This window comes from Vanessa tameamea, chromosome 14 (genome assembly GCF_037043105.1).
Source record: "Vanessa tameamea isolate UH-Manoa-2023 chromosome 14, ilVanTame1 primary haplotype, whole genome shotgun sequence".
Lineage (NCBI taxonomy): Eukaryota > Metazoa > Arthropoda > Insecta > Lepidoptera > Nymphalidae > Vanessa > Vanessa tameamea.
In genome coordinates, this window is record NC_087322.1 from 2451809 (window position 1) to 2469619 (window position 17811).

At 31.3% G+C, this 17811-nt stretch overlaps 1 protein-coding gene across 1 annotated transcript in view; it reads right to left on the bottom strand.

The window, feature by feature from the left end:
* Positions 1 to 17811, bottom strand: part of LOC113398652 (acetylcholine receptor subunit alpha-like 1) — a 249544-nt gene that overhangs the window by 175762 nt on the left and 55971 nt on the right. Inside the window, exon 3 of the mRNA XM_026637505.2 lies at positions 12793 to 12843. The gene's annotated coding sequence lies outside the window, so the exon portion shown is untranslated. The remainder of the gene's footprint in view (positions 1 to 12792; positions 12844 to 17811) is intronic.

The following is a 17811-nucleotide window of genomic DNA, read 5'->3' on the forward strand; positions in this document are numbered from 1 at the left end:
AGTTAGAACACTCTATATATGAGTGCAAGTCAAGTGTAAGTCAAGTACACACTTGGCTTAGCATTTTTTTTTTAACAGTGAAAGTTCATTGCCTTCACTACTATAATTGTTTTCACCTTTTTATGGTCCTTCGAGCAGGATTAAATAACTCACTATTTGCTTCGTTTGTTTTGATTCTCAATAGACTAAATAAAATAATGATCATAATTAAAAATGTGCTCCCCCATATTCTGGACAAAATCTTATGGAATATTTCATATCTATCATTGTAATCTTAGTTACGTGACTTCATAAATTCATAGAGATTAGTGAAGTAATTTGGTCGAGTTTTCGTAACAAATAAACACACATCTGTACATACATTCATCCATTATAATAAAGACTACATAAATATTCTGAAATATTTTTATACATTGTAATATTTTTTGTACAAAGAGAACATATAAGTTAATCGGTGTAAGAATTTTGGCACGACAAACGAGTACGATTTCGGGGCTTTCTTTGTATGTACACAGCCTATATGACCCAACGGTTAAAACTCACACACGCATAAGTGTCACCATTTGGATGCTTACATCCGGGCACCACCGTTTTTCACGTACTTAAATAAAATTCTGTTCTTCTGACTGTTATTGGTCACGGCATCCAATCTCAACAGAGACCAGTGAACTTCACAGGACATATAAAAGTGCACAAATGTTTCATAATCCGATCGAACGGCAATAACCTTTTATCGGTCCAACCTGGCATTTGACCTCAGGACCTCAGGATCTGCGGCTGTATATCTAGCCACTAGATTATAGAGGCAGCCATCAAGTAAACCTGCATATGTCATATGAAATGTCATGTATATAGCGTAACCTTATTAACCACTAGTAGAGCAGCGTGGTAGAATAGACTAAGTGCTCTCATCAAGAAGAGAGAGAAGAAATTGTCAGTGGATTCATTCAATATTATTATTAATCATTTTTTCAAAATAAATATGTACTTACGATTGAAAAGAAAATGTAAGCATAAAAAAACGAATAGAAATCTTAGAATCGTAACGACACCGTATAAACGCGCCCCAGTTTCTTAAGTAAAAGTCAGTGTTGCGTGAAGTCCGTTGAATTGCGGATTTTATCCGATGGTATTTATTCCTTGGACGTGTCAAGAATGTCCAATGTCCATATCCCTTGTTTCGGTCCAATGCCGCATGTTATTAGGCTTTAAGGTTTTACTGTTGGACATTCCTTTAGTTATGAAGCAATTTTGATTTTATGTTTATTAATTTATATTAAAATCGTAGAGTGGAACTATTCAATTTAGAATTGAACGATATTCCCCTAATTTCAGTTGCTCTAAGTGATTGGGTTAAGCTCAAAATAATGATTTTGAAAATGGAACAGCCTTATTTAAATAAAAATAAACGTTTGGAAATATCTCAACATCGATTTATTAAAATAGAAAGATTTCGTAAAGAGCTTTTAACGTATTTACATTGGCACATCGAATACCGATATACGCAAACAAGCATTGTAGATCCTATGATAATTACTTCACGAGTAATTTGTATGTAGTTTATTTGGATTCGTCTATACTGTTTATTTTACACAGCTCGTGCGTTCAACTACAAACATCACACATATAACGAAAATGTATTCATTACACTGACAAAAGAGAGACAACAATATTTTTTTAAACTCTCGAATCGGGAAAATTTGAGAACAATGAAACTCACTCACACACTGGATGAAACTTAATCAGAAGAAAACACAAGGGTGTAAAAATATTCAGAGCGAATCAGGAATGGTTAAATTTAAACAGAACGCCTGTTATCCTTGAATTTTAACGTGAACTCGTACGATATATTACTTTTTTCAGGGTTCTTAATTTAAATAATATCGAAAACAATCACGTATTATTCCCAAATATTAAATATATGTATATCCTCAAAATTGTATTAAAATTATATTTATGATTCGTCAAACATGTAGAAATTTCATAGACACATGCAATGCGTATGTTTTATAAGATGCATGTTCCTGAATGTAATCAAAATAAAGTAGGTCACAAAATTAACTTATTCATTTAAAAAAAAAAAATACAAGTGGTCAGTAAAAAAAAAACAGTTCCGAAGACTTCAAACAAAAAGGTTTTATAGTTTTAGCTTTGATTGATGATGTCTGTTTCTAATAAATAACGATGTATAACATTATTAATATATGTATACAATACGTCATAATACTATTAATAATTCTGTACTTGATTACAATTGCAAATAGTCAGTACTTATATCTAAAATACTACTACTAAAGTAAGTATCATGTATTTTATTGTTATTAGGAATTTATTTTTAACAATCTTCATAGCAATATTTGCCAATTCAATGTAAACTGTTTATTTCGTCCTTTCGTCCGCGAAGGCCACATGGGACCTAGCGATGTTATAATGCACAATGCTTATGCAAATACAAAAGGAAGGGATCGAAAATCGATCGTTCAGCTTTACTTAGGTATATGTATTCACAGGTAGAGGAGTGCGTTCCTTCATAATTTTATAACACCTAATTGCTGCTAAAAATGTTAATGCAAAAAAAAAACAATAAATCCCGTTGTCCCAAACTAATATTTGAATTCGTTCGAATATTCGAATATAGAACCATTTATGTCTAACACGACAGTTAAATGACACACATACATGTTTAATAAATGTATGGTTTGTTTGTATCAATAAACGTCATATGTTATTGTAAAGATCTGTTTAAATGGCATTGTGGGAATCAAGTACGTACTAAAATAACTAGAAATCTATAATATTATTAAATACGATTTCTAAATAACGTATATTCGTACGCATGGTAAAATGCAATGCCATGTTTATCCACGGATTAATTTAAATCGTTACTAAATTCATTGTAATATGAATCTTATCAATATGGAAACAAGGTATAAAATCCCTTGCCCCGTGTAACGCAGACGAAACTCCTAAGTTGATTATTTTAGTTCGGTCGAGTTCACTTTGATTAAGCTCTTGCGGTTTGTTTAGATGGAAGTTAGTTCGTCTACAGACGACGCGGTTAAACTGAGTGCCGCAGAAAAATATGCAAATCGTAGATAAGATTAATTTTTAATTCAATAACTTTAATTTATTCATCCTTATACATTTAAATTACACAGAACAGAATTATCTAGAACGGCCTTCACTCACACTTTAGTAGAATAATAAAATCAATATAAATCAGTAACTGAATTTGTATTGATTTCTTCTATATCAAAATCATCATTTACAATAGAGACTAGCCAATATCTCAGATAGATAGATAAGTATATTCGCAAACACAGATATACTCTTGCCTTACACTTGTACTTGGACGGGATGACAACCCAGTAAGTCAGGAGGCAGATTAGATGCAGGCCAAACGGATTCGCGAGGTTAACGAAGCGTTGAAGTTTAATACTCTTAACTTCGTAAGTCACTACTGCTACTGAGTAATTCAATATGAACCCAAACTGATACTATTGAGAAACCATCTTTCGCTTCCCTTGTCCTATTTATTTAGCGTAGTAACGGCCAGCTGCCTATCTGATCCCGACCCTCCTTGAGATTGCTTTAGCTTTAGTTCGTGGGATGTTTTCCCATCTTACGAACCTACGACTTCAAGGAGAGTGGTCATAATCATAACTCTCCCGGTACCTTCATACATAAGTGATTATCGTGTTATAAAATAATAATTGTTATCGTTACTCGTAAATTAAATAATATGTATTTAAATCATGCTTATTTTTTTTAATAAACATTTTCAATAGGCAGTGGTGACCACTTATCATGAAGCCACTTCATTTGCCAGTCCGCAATATGTCAAAAAAAAAAAATTAAATGGCTTAATAGTGAAAATACATAAACGAATACATCACATATTTAATGGCTTCGATAAAAAAATGTATTTTTGTATACTCTATTAAAAGCATAAAATGATTCAATTATCACATCAAACAAAACATACAGTCAAAACCGCAAACTTAAGGTAACAATGGATGCAATCGCTTTGAACGAAATTTAACTAGTTGGGAAGTTGGCACTGTGTCAAGAATTAAGCCTTCGCTGGGTTAGAGAGATACGATATGCGCTCGTTTCAAAAACCTTGATTAGTTTTTTTTTATATAAGAATTAATTATATATTGGCAAATTTAAAAAAAAAGCTCATGTCAAAATAACATTGACAAATAAGGCATATTACTTAGTACAAGATTATTGATAAAGTGTGGACTTAGTATTCGTTGATTTCTAGGAAGATTAAATATAAATTTAATAGTACTCTATTGACATACTCTGAAATTAAAATTGTGAAAAAGATTACTACTGAATTTCCTGTCAGTTCGTCGTGGTAGAATCTACTTCCCGAAACAATGAGCGCTTTAAATTTAATTCAACAATGTAACATGATATTTCAAAAGTACTTTTACTTAGTATCTTATAGTGTTAGTGTCATGTCTTCAGTTATTCATCCTCAAGATATGTGAGAATATTAATGTTAATACATTCGCGCAAAATCATACAAACACACATAGAAAACGAGAGAGTGTGTGCCATCACAACAGAGAGGGAGAGAGATAGATATAGAAATATATATTTCCAGAATCAAACAACCGCACTTGAATGATTTTTATAATTTCACTATAGCTGCTTTTGCGATAAATTTCAATAACGAAGATAAAATTAATTTATATGATAGCGTTATTTGAATATTCCTTTAGAAAGTGTGAATGAATTGCTGATAAGATAATAGTCTGTACACAATAATGGCAATATTAATAGCGGTTAATTTGCATAATTCAATTAAAAATGATTCATTTCCAACCCTTTAACTTGAACAGCAATGGACAAACGTTTCAACCACCCACGTAGGTTGACTTAATGCCACTAATGAAAGCAGTCATAACCGAGCTATAGGGAAAAACTAATTTAAGCCTTAAAAGCCGCTCATAAGGTTTGCTTTCAACTGACGATGCATTGCGACTAGAGCTTTTCGAAAATAAACGTGAACCGTGACGTCATACTTTCCAGTACACCCACGCTATGAAAGGTGAGCCACATTGGGTATAAAGATGATCTAACGAACGAAAGCGTAGAAATATTATGTAAATTTACTCCTATTGAATGGAATGTTGCAAACATTATTGATGTGTATCCTAAGTAAAGTTTCAATGATGTATAACGTCACTTTTGGGAATTCGTATAATGTATCAAAAATATTTTATAAAAATATACTAACAGCAACAAATATACTTAAACAAAACGAGCTAATAATAGAAAAACAAATGAATTAGAGTAAAATAAAAAAGATTATTATTTAGAGTCAGTTTTTTTGTTCTTATATTGCCCAAGATATTTGATATTTGACGACCTCCGTGGTCGAGTAGTGTGTACACCGGTTTTCATGGGTACGCCACTCCGAGGTTTCTGGTTCGATTACCAGCCGAGTCGATGTAGAAAAAGTTCATTAGTTTTCTATGTTGTCTTAGGTCTGGGTGTTTGTGGTACCGTCGTTACTTCTGATTTTCCATAACACAAGTGCTTTAGCTACTTACATTGGGATCAGAGTAATGTATGTGATGTTATTCAATATTTAAAAAGAAACAAGAACAAAAAATTTTAAGATTATGAGAGTGTCATCTATCTTCGTATTAAGCCGATTCTCGTCTCGAGCTGCTGTTCAAAACCTAAAATATATAAAATGTGTAATATTTATTGCGATAGTTTAAAGTGTACACTTATTGGGTACTTTATTCGAGGTGAATAATAGATGATTTCATGCCAAGATTTGTTATTTAAATACAAATGCATATAATGGAAATATCTCAGGAGACTACACACAGTAGCGTAGACTGTGCAAAATCGAAAACTATTCTGTTCCCATTTAATATTTCACCGAATCGTTTTGCAAACCGGTAAAATGTCTGCACAAATGGCGTCGAAAGAAATATTACCTATAAAATGGAAATGCTTATTTTTATTCTGTATAAGATTTAGGTTCACAAACGTAAGGATGTAATGGTAAAGATTTAGAAAATTTCAATGCATGTGCGACCATGCACGTATACAATGCACGTGGTTAGTTCTTGCGTAACATTCCTTTTATACGACCATTACATATTGCAAAGACAAGTATGTAAACCAATATAGTCTATGCTAATATATCTACACTAATATTATAAATGCGAAAGTAACTCTGCCCGTCTGTCTGTTGATCTTCAGAACCAAACCACTGAACCAAATTTGATGAAATTTGCTATGAAACAAACTTGAAATCCAAGGAAGGTGATAGGCTAATTTTTATTACTAACGACCGATCCCTAAGACGCGACCGAATCGCGACTACTTATTTATATATAAATAGTTGTCAATAGAAGTGATTTAAAAAATTTTAAGTTTCATAATTTCATAATACGACATAGTTTTAAGTCATTTCATCATCCGGTTTTAAAATAGCAACTGGATTATTATTATTCGTAGTTGCTAATTATATTTAATAAACATTCAATTAGAATGTGAACGATTTTAAAAAATTCAATGCACGTAAGATCATCGAAAAGGACCGAGCTGTTATGGTTTGCGTAATATTTGGAAAACGGCTATTCGTGCTACACGAAAAATAAGGTTCGGAAATAATTACATAGCGCAAAGACAAAGCTGGATAGCATTAAAATTTTTATTCGATATTTGGTAATTTGTATGATTCACAAATGTAAACATAGAAATTTATGGATATCAATTTAACTTTCATAATATGGTTACTATAAACTCACTAAAAATATTTCATAATCGGAGTTTTCAAATTGATAAGTATTTAAAACGGGATATTTACCATGTTTTTTATTTTTATTTGGTGGAGCTCGATACTGGCATATTACATTATTTCAGACGATATTTTTAATCTTTTAACCGATAAAGGATTTTTTCCTAACCTTTTCATATTAATTCAAATGAATTATTAATCCCAATATCTGAAAGGATTAAAGTTAACACTGAAGACTTAAATAAGTACATAAAATTGCAAAATTTAAAAATAGCTACTATACAAATCCAAATCGCGTGGGATGGTGGCGAGAATATTTGAAACCACATGGAATCGTAATTGCGATTATGTAAGCCAAAAATGAATTAATCCCTCTTGTCAACAGGAAGCTAAAGTAAGTTAGTTTGTTAAGAAGTCTTAACCAACTTCAATAATAATATTAAATGAGTTTTTCCTCATAATTGTATCAATATCAATCTATCCATACCTTAGCAGAATAGTACGATAAGCTTAAAATCGTATCTTGCAGTGGAAAATAACATTTGCCATTGTGGGACATTAATACAATATTAATTAGTTGTTCATCATAGCAATAAAAATAATATTCAATTGAATATCCAAACATCAACTTAATATTCCCAATGGATTTATTTTAGCTTACGTGCATCGAATAAGTCAATACTATTCGTAAACATTGATACTGTTGATTTGCAAGCATATATTTGTTATTACGTGATTTTCATTCAATTTATTATCGAAACTCGTATAAAATCGCTTATGTATCTTCGTTTTTTAACTTTTACGTTATATTTTTTTTATTTCGTATGTAAATCGTAGTTCTTATAAATACTTAAGAAGATTCAATTTTTTTTCTTTCATTCCCGCGGCAGCGCTTAGCATTTGAATGTACAATTTAACATAATGTTTGAATGATGTAAAGAAAGAAGAACACGAAATACATATATAGCGAAGTTTTATGTAAATGTGTATAGCAAAGAAACATTATGGCCGAATGTTGACGATCGTTGAATTTAAAATATTAATCTATTAAATTCAATAGACTTAGTGGTAGGGCTTTGTGCAAGCCCGTCTGGGTAAGTATCACCCACTCATCAGATATTCTACCGCCAAACAACAGTATTGTTGTGTTCCGGTTTGAAGGGTGAGTGAGCCAATGTAACTACAGGCACAAGGGACATAATATCTTAGTTCCCAAGGCTTGTGGCGCATTGGCGATGTAAGGAAGCGCGCCATTCATCAAGTGGCCTATATGCTCGTACGCCAACCGATAGCATAAACAAGACGATAAATTGACAGTGCAAAAAGTAATGTAAAAAAATTGCCTTTGAAAAACTATTTTCAATGATGTGACTAAAAAATAAAACAATATACACATTTAGTACAAAAACATGATTGTAGCCAGCCATATCAGGGGGACACAGAGCTCGCTGATTGGCTAAATCTATCATGACGTCATATCTACGTAAACATTTCGTTCGTTCATTCCTTGGTCATAAGTCTTCGAGTCACAACACATAACTAAACATTCTATTTAAGTGTTCTGCGACTGAAAAATAGGACATATTATAAATTAATCAATACTTATCGAAGTATTATTAACTATATTCTGAATCAGTGGTAGCTTTAAATTTACTATATATTAAAGTAAAATGAAAATTATAAGTGCTTATATAAAATCAAATCAATCAAATACCTACTTGAATAATACATATTTTTACATATTCACCGATTCTTCTCGGGTCAGGGTATTTCGAACTGTTGGTAGTTTTTAATTTGACAGTCAATAATTAAGTTTAATGCTTAGCGACTTTAGTATCTTGTATTATATTCTAAAAGCTTAATATAGTTAGCATCATTGAATTCATATCCTATATTAATTCCTTAGTCTTGTATTATTTCAATTGATTATATAATAGAATCAAACGTGTACTCATTTATATGTTTTTATCAATCTAAACAATTAATTACAAAAATATTTGTACAATAAAATATTCTCAATTATTCATTTCTTAATGCGTCCTGAATCAGAATAGACGAGATCTCTTAACAATGCTCAAATTATTACAAAGGCAAACAGGCCTAAAAAGGAAAAAAACAATGGACCATCGGATGAATTAATCAGGACAGTCACGAACCTCCTTAACGATGGCACGCAGTAGCAGAAAATATAAGTTTCTGAGAACTTCGTTAGCGAAAACTTTGGCAACTGCAATAAAGAAGTTCCCTAAATGATATCGAGACGAAATGTTTTATTCAAGTTTTAGGTACTCAGAAAACGAAGATATCGATTGATACGCATAAGATTATCTTAATTTAAAAGAAACATAAAAAAAAAACGATATTTTTATAATATATCTTTGGTGTGTAAAACCTACATCTTTTTAATTATGACGACCTCCGTGGTCGAGTTGTGTGTACACCGGTTTTCATGGGTACGCCACTCCGAGGTCCCAGGTTTGATTCCCAGCGGAGTCGATGTAGAAAAAGTTCATTAGTTTTCTATATTGTCTTGGGTCTGGGTGTATGTGGTACCGTCGTTACTTCTGATTTTCCATAACACAAGTGCTTTAGCTACTTACATTGGGATCAGAGTAATGTATGTGATGTTGTCCAATATTTATTTATTATTTATTTATTTAATGAACATCTCAATTTATTTATAACAATATATATTATTATTAATATAATCTATATAAATTCGTCTTGCTTGTTTTCTACAATGTGTATTCAAAGTGACTGTCTCGTTAGTCTAGTAGCTAGCTCACAATCCTGTAGATCCCTCGAGATCTGAAGCTTTGTTAGCTAGGCTTACTGTCACAATAATATAGTATATTAATTCATTAAATCTATATTTGAACATTTTTTTTAAATAAGTAATAGTTGGAATCAAAGTGGTTTGAGGAGGCTGAGCTCTATCTTAAATCTTTGCTTAATTTAAAAAAGATTACGAAGTACTACGTATTGTACTAATAAAATATAAAACGATTGTAAGAAGGGGTTCAAGTATTTTTATATGCCCAAATATTTGAATTAAAAAATAAAACATTATTTTTTTAAAAACGTCTATATTCATTATCCTCCTGCCCTTATCCCAATTTTACTTGGGGTCGGCGCAGCATGTCCTCTTCTTCCATACTTCTCCCCGGACGTCATCTCACAAATAACATTCTTTCTAACCATATCATCTTTCACACAAAATTTATAAACTATAAAACAAAATAATAATTAATTTAATATAAAATCTATTTTAAAAACGTCTATATTATAAAAATAAAATTCGAGTAATTCGTCAGGAAATAAATTAATGAAAAAATATTTTCGCCTTTATGTCAAGAGACATAAGATTTGTTATCCGAAGCATTAAATTACCAAATCGAGTTAACATTTTGTTTGAAACACATATGGCAATATTTGCTGCAACGATGCAATGCGGAAAACTTTCTACGAGTCAGAGTAAGTTACACAACTAACTAATCCATGTCTGTGTATTGTGTATCTTTTTCATGATTATGGTGATAAATATTTGAACGGCCAAATGTATGTTTTAGCGATGAGACCACCTCTTATAAATATTTCCTGTCTAAAGTGTATGACGTCATATCTCGATAATGTTTATTGGAATAAAATGTTATAATCGAATGGCAAAACAGAAACCGTATATCGGTATTTGTAACAGAGTATGAACATTTATGACAAAGATCTGCCTCGTTAGTTAAAAGGCTCTTGATCTGATCTGAGGATTTGAGTTAAATCTTTAGATCAGACCTTTAACAATTTATTGGATTTTTCAGTCAAGAAATTCTAACTAACTTACGGAAGTTTACTTTCAGTATCTGAACTCTTTCTAATCGCGTCGGGTTTACAATCCCACCAAATTATAAAGTGCACTTGTGTATACGCACAATTTGTGCGCTATGTAATATCCTACCCAATTAAATAGTCTCCCTTTAGATTTGACAGGAGTCCTCCTGCTGTTATTTATCATAGACAAAGCTTTAAAGAGGAACAACTGCTCTGCCTATTGTAACTCTTAAATTCCCGCTGTACTTAAAATTTACGTACATCGGAAGTTCATACTGTGAGTGCTAGCATTGAAAAGTTTTAAAACTAAAACTAGTTACAAAATTTTCGCGACACGTTCCCCGAACTGGTCGTATGTCATGAATTTTTTGTTCAGAAAATTCAGTTTATTTTAGTCCGGATGTTATACTTTGTTATTCACATGGAATTCATCGTAAATTTTTAAAATAAAACTTTTTAAAAAGTGCATTTGAATGTTACAGCTAATTTAACTTAAATATGCTTTGCGTATAATACGTGTATCTGAAGATGTAACTTAGTATAGAAATTAAATATTAAAATAATGAAGCCAACTGCTGGTGTTTCCTTCTTGTATTTATTCTAATGTTTTTGCTGAAAACCAAGTGTATGACTTTTAGTTTATCAAAACAAATTATAATAACTAACACGAGGAACTAAATTACATTTTAAGAATTTAGTGAAAGATGCAACATTCATTTAAGCCAGTTATACAAAATCAAAATCAAAATATACTTTATTCAAGAAGACTTTTACAAGCACTTTTGAATCGTCATTTAACAAACTATTTTAAGTAAAGCTACCACCGGTTCGGAAGTAGAATCTACCTACTGAGAAGAACCGGCAAGAAACTCAGTAGTTACTCTATTTCAAGATCTAAAAATACAGTCATGTTAGTTAAATACAGTTAGTGTTACATTCAGACATGGCATTTTAATCGATGCTGTGTAAGTACTAACCATTGATAATATTCTTAATAGTAAAATTGTAAAAATCTTGGATGATTTATATATATAACTATTAATCTATCTCAACGTTATCACATTCAGAATCGGATAACTTCACATGTATTCAATTACTAGCATAGAGATATACTCAAAAAAATCCATAAGTCACTACATAACACCATCGCATACGGTCCGAAATTGATATTATCACACGAATTTAAATAGCAATTACAAGTCGGTAAACGTTTGAAGGTTGAGATAAGAAGTAAGTATTTGCACAATAGCACTCAGTTGAAGTAAATTTTTAAAGTAACGATAAATATTACCTTAGAAACGCGTTTTTAAAAATCATAATATACGTCATTTTTCTATCCATATAATATCTTCTTTATACAAATATTACAAAGACATAATTTTGTATATAATTCCATGTATAAATAACGATCATTATATAAAATACTAAGTAATCAAACTCTTAATACCACATAATTCCTTTAAGTATTCTCTTCAAGGCTACATCGAAACCTATTAATAATGGAACATTTTCGGTAAATCCGTAGAATAATTTAGATAACATCAGAGTAAATCTAATTGTAAACATTTTGAACGTACCGCAAAATCTGTTGTCACTTTCCAGACTTGCTTAATTTATTGTTCTCGTTCGAAAACAACTGTCACAGCCTGAAACAGTTGAATCCCTTAAAAAAAAAAACCTTAAAAACATTCACGCAGAAAAGTTGTGGAATGTCCTCAAAAGAAACGTCAGAGAAGACGTTTTGTTATTTTCCCGACAATTCTGAATGTTAATATAAAATGTCATGACAGTCAAAAACATTGTTGTTTTTATTAAAAGTATGTTGTTCGGTCAGATTTGATTTGTTTTTATATCAGACATTATTTATTTTAATTTAAAGCGGGCAGGGCTATTTGATGGTAAGCGGTCACCATACAGACCATATCTGGCCAATACACTACCAACTTTGATAAATAAGATGTTATGTCCCTTGTCCCCGTAGTCACACTGGCTTATTAAGTCATTAAAACGAAGCATATAATCCTAAGTATTCCTCTTTGGAATAAGAACATACGAATAGTGGCACCTGCCCTTAAGATAACGTAAGTCATTTTAGTTACATACAAATTGATATACGAGTACATTCAAATACAACGAAGATGATTAAAACTACAAAATTTTTAATCTAAGTAATGATAAAGTTCAATGCCTACCAGTAAGACATGGGTCCTCCTTGGCTGTGTCATCGACTGATCGAGACTTACCTGTAAAAAAAGTAATGAATTTAAATAAATATTACGTATAAGCTATTTTAAAAGTGAATCTAAGTGACTCAGTGATCAGTGCTTACTTGAAACACAATAATTTAATCGTTTAATTCTTATATAAATGCTTCCTTAGTTGTATTATCGTTCAGGGTGACAGGTTTTTGGGTTACTTGATTTTCTAAGTAGTGATATCTTTAATTCTATAGAGTTTAAGAAGTATTGATAACATTAATGAGAAATTCCTTTAAATTAAAATCATGTATGAATAATCTTTTGAAGTTATTTAATATTACAACATAATTTGTTAAAGCTGAATTTCAAGTGAGTATAATCACGAACACTGAACGTTGTTCAAAACATTTTAATAATAAATAAACAGAATATAATTTATTCGATTTAACAAATATCGCACACCTACTTTTAAATACAGTCACAATTAGTACCTACATAGCGTAGGCAATAGAAATCTGTTAGTTTCATTTGCAACACGACAACAAATACCATTTAACTGTTCGGAATACGCAATTTAACAGTGGAAAGCCGATTGGCGGCAGTCGGTAACAACGACCGTTGCCAGCCGCATTCCATTTGTAATAATTTAGAACAAAGAGGACCGAAAGACCACACTGCCACTAATGCGAACGATTTAAGTTATGCAGTTGCATGGTTGGTTTTGTATATCGCTTTATATGTGTTATAGCGTTTTGGTATTTCAACTCAACATTGGTATCTATAAAATGCAACCATCCTTACCCGTCAGTGTAAACCTAACAGTTAAGCTCGAACACGGATAGTGTGATAGTGAATGTTAACGTTATAAAATATGAGATTTTAATCCATTTATTTGCCATGTTCGTATGTTCAAACATCAGACATCATGACAATTATTTCTGAATTAACAGAATTTGATAGATCATACTAAGATATAATTTGAAATAATTACGCGGAATTTATTTTATTTTTCGCCCACGTACTCTTTAAACTTCTATCTAGTCTATCATCTGAATTCCAAAAAATCGAAGATTCGTTTAAATTTGTAAATAGATTATTGCTATTATTTTATCAGAAAAAATATTCTTAAACTTGCCAACAAAATAAATGTTTGTTGGCAAATAAGCACTCATATTTTTGTTTTTAAAACTAAGATGGTACATAAAAACAATGAAAACCTTGATTTATAAATAAATTACAGAAAAGAGAAAACAAGATATTGCTGATATGTTCAGCTTGTAATGTAATGATTACTTAGAACTAACTTTCTGGACCGAAGCCACGATTACATTGTTTAAAGTTCATGTTATTTGAAAATCCAAAGTTAATACTTCAATTGGGGATTAAATATATTTCCTGTTTATATGTGAATCTAGACAACATCCTTTTGAATTTTCCTTCAGTTCCGAGCACGAGATAAATTATAAACACATAACACATGAAAATACGCCAAAAAATTGTTCTAACCACCTGGCAATCTTGGGTCTAACTTTATTTTTTTCTTTAATATCCTAAAATATCATATATACTAAATGTACTGGCTTAAATTTTACGAAATTGATCACGGTCTATATTACAGTTAATGTTTTAATTAAATACAATGTTAAATTTAAACTCAGAACAACGAATAAATAGATAAATCGCTCAAAGGAGTCAATTTATTTACTTGCTACATTTTAATAGAATATCTTCATGTTCCATGAAAGTATTGTTAGCTGTCGTTGTACCGGAAACAAGGAAGCTCTGAACAATTCCTACAAATAACATCATAATGATCATTAAAACGTGAAATTCTTTATTGTTATTTAACATAATAATTTTTATAAGAAATTTGTCATTAATATAAATTTATTTTACGCATTATATTTTTTGTATTTTTTATCAACATTTTTGCTAATCTTTCATATAATACGTCATGTATCATGTAAATCTGTTCCTTTTGTGTCTGTACGCGGCGAACATTCCAAAAATGTATCCAGGTCTTACCTGGACCATCTCGACGTTCAATTTCATTACACATTTCAGCGGTTTAGTCATTATGCGATAACTATTTAGATTACTGACATATTGATTTTATTTTTCGGGTAGTATATGGAATTAGTGAGTTGATTTTCTTTGACTTAATATTAAGTGTGATGATAATGTATTTCAGACTCATTTCAGTCACGACAGGAATTCTCAAATGCGAATAGCGAAAGGCGCAGGTGTGTAACACAAAAATATTCTTTATTCGGTCACTCTTTTAAAGCAAATGACCATCGGTTGTACGCACAGAGTGTAGACACTACCGATATCGAACCATCAGGCTGCTGAGAATATCTTGTCAATGAAACCCAATGCTTGTTTACCGTCCCGACTCGGAGTTTGAGCCTGAAGCCCAACACAAGCTTCAAGCAGATAATTTTAATATTGCTAGAATATCATATTATTATACAACTTACATTTTGTACAATAACGATGGAAATTTTATCCATGTATTAAATTGGGTTCTATATAGAAAATTTGTTACTGTTACATAAATGACTTATATGTCCGAGAAGAAAACTATTTGGAAAGGCAATTTCGTGTACATTCATGAAAAATAACGACATTAAACCATAAACATTCAATGCTGCCTAACATCGACTATTTATCTTTTTACCGTTCGTCGTTTCTTATTCCACGTACGTGGGACATTTTGGTACATATTATTTTATTTCTATTTTGAGGTTAACTGAAACGCTTCTTCCTTACGTTTATTGTGTTTTAACTTTGTTAACGGTTAGAATTTTTATGAAGAAGTTTATGGTGTCGTTTGAAATAGATGCGTCGTTAAATAACCTTTATTACACTTTGAATAAGGACTATAGTTCAATGGAAATTTCGGTATTCCGAGCCCAAATATCTTCAAGATATAGTCGTTAAATGCCGTCGTATTGTTACCTTGTCTTGAAGAAGTTAAGTGTTCTTCAACTAACAAAGGTGTATAAAGATTGGAGTTATGTAAACATAAAATTTGTTAAAAGCGTCTTATTTTTACAGAAAGATCTTTGTTCTAGCCTTTTCGTGAGAGAAGAAGTCCTTCTTCGTGACAAACATTCAATTTAACCTGGATTTGACAGAAGATTTTTAAGATATTATATCAAGTAATATAAATATAATTCGAATTATGTAATTATATTATTTTAGCAAAGTAGACTCGTCACGGGAAAGGATTTTTCATACCTCGATAGTCTTTTGTTATTACGACGATAATATGAGACTAGTGTTTTCGACTACTATGCTCTCATTCTATAGGTAACTAATTTCTGATGGTGACGTTTACGTCACTTTGTATACCTATGTTTTAATATCACATATATTAAAACATAGGTACAGCACTATAAATTGATGTCAGATCTTTTTTATTCCATTTTAAGAACACGTCTTAAATTAAAATCATATTTGAATCGGTGATGTATCATTTACTTTCGAGCAAAATTTGGTCTTTTACTTATTCTAATATTCTTATTTAATGGATCAATAACCTTAGAAAAAAAATACCTAACTCTTTCGTCACATTAGCACGAACTCGACTACATTAAACGTGAAACGTTAAAAATATCCAACCTTGGCCCAGATGGTGTGTTATTGAAGTTTAAAATGCTCTCGCTTGCTTGAGATTCGAGTGTGCTTATGGCGGAGGACGCCCGATGGACCGTTACGAGTTACGAAATCGATTTTATTTGTTTAAAAAAAATGCTGCTCATCTCGTTAACGATCTATTCGTTTCGTATTCTCCTAATGACTTTATCCATGTCATTTTTGACAGAGTGTAAAATTTCGCTTAACAGCTATTTTCGCATTTGTGTGTTTTGACATCAGCAGACCTATTAGTACAGAAATCAATTACGACGATTTATTGTTTCTTTTTTTTTTAATAAACAATATTAAGATAAAATCGTTAAAGCCAACGTTCAATTGAAAGAAAAATGTCCATTTTGGTAGGTATGGAATGCTTAAACGAATCTCATTTGCTTGAAACTCAAGGGCACTTCGACCAAGGGACGCTCGGTAGATTGTTACGAGTTTATTTCAAACGTTTAAACGACCGCTTTCATAATGTTAAGTGTGACATTTTTAGCCAATCGATTAGGAATTAAATTTGATTCCTTTCTTAGGAAGGCTAATTTGCCTGAATGATTCAATTCTATATCGATTCTTTGGAACTTGAGTTTGTGAAATTTTAGTGTTATATGATTTAAAAGAAAAGTATGCATTGCAAGACGAGTATATTATCAAAGTTTATGTAAAATAATATAAAAATATATTTTATAATTAAATAAAATTATCCCTTATTATATTAAGAATATTCAAATCACAATCGTTAGACCGGCTAATCGGTCATATAATATTAATTCATCAACATCGAACATTGATGCTCACGTTACAATTATATCAATCGTTGCACGTCTATATATATATAATGTAATTCTAGGTATCTCATCCTTGCAACATTACATTGCGACAAAGTATCTATTCAATTTAAGCTATATCTTTTATTTAAGATACTATGCTCCGATGATATTCGACGACCTCCGTGGTCGAGTAGTGCGCATACCGGTTTGCATGGGTACTCCACTCCGAGGTTCCGGGTTCGATTCCCGGCCGAGTCGATGTAGAAAAAGTTCATCGGTTTTCTATGTTGTCTTGGGTCTGGGTGTTTGTGGTACCGTCGTTACTTCTGATTTTCCATAACACAAGTGCTTTAGCTACTTACATTGGGATCAGAGTAATGTATGTGACGTTGTAAAATATTTATATATTTATGGTTATATTAATACATACATATTACATATTATTGTGGTTTAATTACTTACTTTATATGATTTGTTTCCACAAATATCAAAGTCAAATGTTCGAGTGATTCGTGATCACGACATCAAATCAACAACAAGAAACATATTTCTTTTGTAACTGACGCAACTCCTTTTTTAATATCAAGTATAAGTGGTC